The 4,341-nt window shown below is 39.7% G+C and overlaps 1 non-coding gene across 1 annotated transcript; it reads left to right on the top strand.

The window, feature by feature from the left end:
• The first annotated feature begins 2,985 nt into the window (after window positions 1-2,985).
• Window positions 2,986-3,093, top strand: LOC148567093 (small nucleolar RNA R71). The gene has a single exon (XR_015882633.1). It is a non-coding gene; the product is annotated as a small nucleolar RNA R71 (small nucleolar RNA).
• The last annotated feature ends 1,248 nt before the right edge of the window (window positions 3,094-4,341 follow it).

Here is a 4,341-nt window from a genome sequence, read left to right as displayed (position 1 = left end):
CAGTAATCTGGATAAGGGAAGTGCGACCTTACTAAAGTCCTTAATAAATCTCCTGTAAAAACCTACATGGCCAAGGAAAGAACGGACTTCCCTCACAGAAGAGGGGTAAGGTAAACTGGAAATAACATTCACCTTTGCTGGGTCTATAGAAATGCCATTATTAGATACCACATGTCCTAATACAATTCCTTGTTTTACCATAAAGTGACATTTTTCGAAATTTAATACAAGGTTTGTATTAACACATCTATCTAATACTCTAGATAATCCATCTAAGCAAAGGCTAAAAGAATCACCATAAACGCTAAAATTGTCCATAAAAACTTCCATACAGTCCTCAATAAGATCAGAGAAAAGACTCATCATGCACCTTTGGAAAGTAGCTGGTGCATTGCACAAGCCAAAGGGCATTCTCTTGTAAGCATAAGTCCCAAAAGGACATGTAAAAGTAATCTTTTCCTGATCCTCAGAAGCTATATGAATATGGAAATAACCTGTGTAACCATCTAAAAAGTAATAAAGTGATTTACCTGACAGGCAATCCAGCATTTGATCAATGAATAGAAGTGGGTAGTGATCCTTACGGGTAGCTTGGTTGAGACGCCTGTAATCAATGCAGACTCTCCAAGCATTCTGAACTCTAGTTGTTATGAGCTCTCCATGCTCATTCTTCACTGTAGTGACTCCAGACTTCTTGGGCACCACTTGTACTGGGCTTACCCATTCACTATCTGAAATGGGATATATGATACCGGCTTCCAATAGTCTGGTCACTTCCTTTTTGACAACTTCCAAGATGGTGGGATTCAATCTTCTTTGGAGTTGACGGACAGGTCTTGCTCCCTCTTTTAAAAATATTCTGTGCTCACATACTTGAGGGTTGATGCCTACTATGTCTGCCAAGCTCCACCCAATTGCCTTCCTATGCTTCCTCAGCACATCAAGTAACTGCTCTTCCTGTTGAGAAGTAAGTTCCCTTGCAATGATAACTGGAAACCTCTGCTCATCTTCAAGATAAGCATATTTGAGGTGTGGAGGGAGGGGTTTCAATTCTAACTTTTGATCATGGGCAGGCTCTGAATTATCTGGAGCTTGTGAAAATGACGAAGTACCCTCATTGTCAGTTAAGAGGGTCCCCATACTTGGACCTTGTTCAGTGTGCCTCTCTTCAAACTCTTCCTTGTGAACTTCAGCTACACTTTCATCTATGACATCACACTGGAAGATAGAGCGATCTTCTAGGGGCTTGTCAATGACTCCATTCAGATTGAAGATTACTATGCGGCCATCTATTTCAAAGGAGTATGTTCCTGAAAAAGCATCCAATTTGAATTTTGATGTCTTCAGGAATGGTCTTCCAAGTAGGATTGATGATGGCTTATCTGAATCATTATGGGGCATTTCCAAGATATAAAAATCAGTGGAAAATGTAAGCCCTTTAATGTTCACCAAAACATCTTCAGTAACTCCAGCCACTGTAATAATGCTTTTATCTGCTAACACAAAACGAGCTGCCGACCTTTTTAAGGGAGGGAGCCTCAAAATATTATATATAGACAAAGGCATTATACTGACACATGCTCCTAAATCACACATGCAATCATAAATTACTACACCACCAATAGTACAACTAACTATACAAGGACCTAGATCACTACATTTTTCAGGTAATCCTCCCATTAAAGCAGATATAGAACTACCTAAAGGAATAGTTTCTAATTCATTAATTTTGTCTTTATGGATACATAAGTCTTTTAGAAACTTTGCATATTTAGGTACCTGCTGAATAACATCAAAAAGAGGAACAGTTACCTCAACCTTTTTGAATATTTCTACCATTTTGGGATCAGGTTCCAGCTGCTTCCTGGGCTTCCTTACAAGTTGTGGAAATGGAATGGGAGTAGTATTTTCTGTGGTGTTCGCGCCTTTTGGTGCTTCCTCCTATGGTTGAGCTATTTCTTCTTCAGCTATGTCCTGTATGTCCTCTTCCTCTTCAACATCTTCTATTTCTACTACCTCTTCAGCTGAGGTGTGTTCTGGTGGGTTTGGTTCCTCCTGATTCCTCTCCTGCAGTGTGGTTCCAGACCTTAGGGTGATGGCATTAATGCCTCCCTTTGGATTGGGTAATGGTTGAGAGGGGATTCCAGTGGAGCTTGAAGGTTGATTATTAGAATTTTGTGTTGATCCAATCTATGACATAAGAGCTTGCAGAGTATAGGTGAGACCATTCAGACTGGCATTGATACTATTCATGATGTTATTTTCCATGGTCTGTTGTCTTCGCTCAAAAGATTGTAGTAGCTCTTCATTAGGAGATAAAGAAGAATGAGTAAATTGAGAGGTCCGCTGTTGATTGTTTTGTGGTCTTTGGTTTTGCCTCACGTGAGGTGCTCTGTAAGGTTGATTCTGCTGCCTGTTGTTGTTATTATTCCATCTCTGATTTCCCTGATTATCTCTGCCTCCTCTGTTATTGTTGTCCCTCCAATTCTGGTTAGAATTGTCCTGCCATCCATGGTTATTATTTCCACTTTGATTGTACCCTTGGTTGGGGCAGTCATAGAAGTTATGAGTGGATGCCGCCATGTTGTCTTCTTGTTGGAGCTGTGAGCATTCATCAGTGTAATGGCTATAATAAGCACAGATTCCGTAAATTCTTTGTGGGACTAGTTGTTGGTTTTGCTGTGGTGGAGGAGCTTGCTGAGCTTGTTGTTGATTCAATTGCATCTGCTTCAGCAAGTTGGTCATCTCGCATATACTCTGAGCTAGAGCAGCAGTCTCTCTGTTAGAGGATACTTCTGCAACAGCTTTTGAACGGCCTTGCTTTTGCCTGTGGTTCCTAGTAGATTCAGCTAAATCACTGATCAATTGCCAAGCCTCATTAGTAGTCTTGTACTTCTTCATAGACCCATTGCTAGCACTTTCCAATGTGGTCTTATCTTGGGGCCTCATTCCCTGTGTGACATAGCTAAGTAGCACTATCTTGTCAATCATGTGGTGGGGACATGCTTCCAGAAGATTATTGAAGCGCTCCCAGTATTCAAAGAGAGTCTCATTGTCATCCTGAACAATTGTGGAAATATCCTTCCTTAGTTTATCAGTAACTTCAGATGGAAAGAATTTCTCCAAAAACTCCTTTCTGAGTGTATCCCAGTTGGATGCATTTTCTAGAGGTTGAGTGTAGTACCACTCTCTTGCTTTTTCCTCAAGAGAAAACGGGAAAGCTTTCAGCAAAATTGAAGTTTCATCAGTACCATCACGCCTGACAGTAGAACAAGCTGCCTGGAAATCTCTCAAGTGCTTGATAGGCTCTTGAGCAGGTAGGCCATGAAACTTGGGCATCAAATTTAGCAGTGCGGTCTTTATTTCAAAATCTGTAGCTACCGCTGGATGATGCGCTTGAAACGGTTGCATTGTAAAATTAGGGGCTCCTTCCTCCTTGATGGTAACTCTCCTAGCTGCCATGTCTTCTGCACGTAAAACAACCGAATCAGTAGAACGGGGGCTGGTTTCTTCCTCAAGTTCACTTTCAGATCCGCCCTCAGAGCGGACTAACCGATGCTGTTCTCGCCTTATTCGTGAAATAGTCCTTTCAATTTCAGGATTGAATATTAGCAAGCACGGATTAGGAAGTGAACGCATCATTTAACGAAAGAAACATGCAGCTCATAGTAGAAAAATAAAATAAAATGCAAATAAATAAATTCTAATTAATAACTTTAGCACTCTATTGCAACTCCCCGGCAACGGCGCTAAAAATTGATGAGGGGCAGAAGTTGGTGAATTAAAAATTATTAAAATAGTTACGTTGCAAGTATAGTTCTTAACTCACCGAAAATCTGCCTATCAATTTAGAAATATGTCACAGAGAGTTTAAATTAAAAATTACTGAAAGTTTAAGTCCCAGGTCATCTCCCAACGAGTTGCAGAAAAGTGTGCTATTTTATTAATCAGATGTTCCAAGAAGTTGAGTTAAGTAGAGGGAAAATTAAATTGAGGAAATTTAAATAATATGAATAAAAGCCTTGACTGGGAGTTGATTAGTTGGAATCTCTATTATTGATGGGATGATTTCAAGATTAATTTATAATTAATGGTTGTTCCGTTTAGTTATCCTTTACTAGGTAAAGGAAAATCAAACAAGTTGGAATGCTAGATCTGTTCACGAGTTGCAACCTACTTAGTTCAAAGGGATTGGTGTTAGTGATTAGATAACAATCTAATAGTTAACCCAATTACAATTTTTCTTTCAATCCTTCCAACTCAAGAGTTCCTTTCAATCAACTCCCCATCAAGTGAGGGAACTACTCACTCATTGTAAATAATAAATCCATAACACATGAA

This window comes from Arachis ipaensis, chromosome B4 (assembly GCF_059453495.1).
Source record: "Arachis ipaensis isolate K30076 ecotype BB chromosome B4, ASM5945349v1, whole genome shotgun sequence".
Classification (NCBI taxonomy): domain Eukaryota; kingdom Viridiplantae; phylum Streptophyta; class Magnoliopsida; order Fabales; family Fabaceae; genus Arachis; species Arachis ipaensis.
This window is presented reverse-complemented; position numbering and strand designations above follow the sequence as displayed.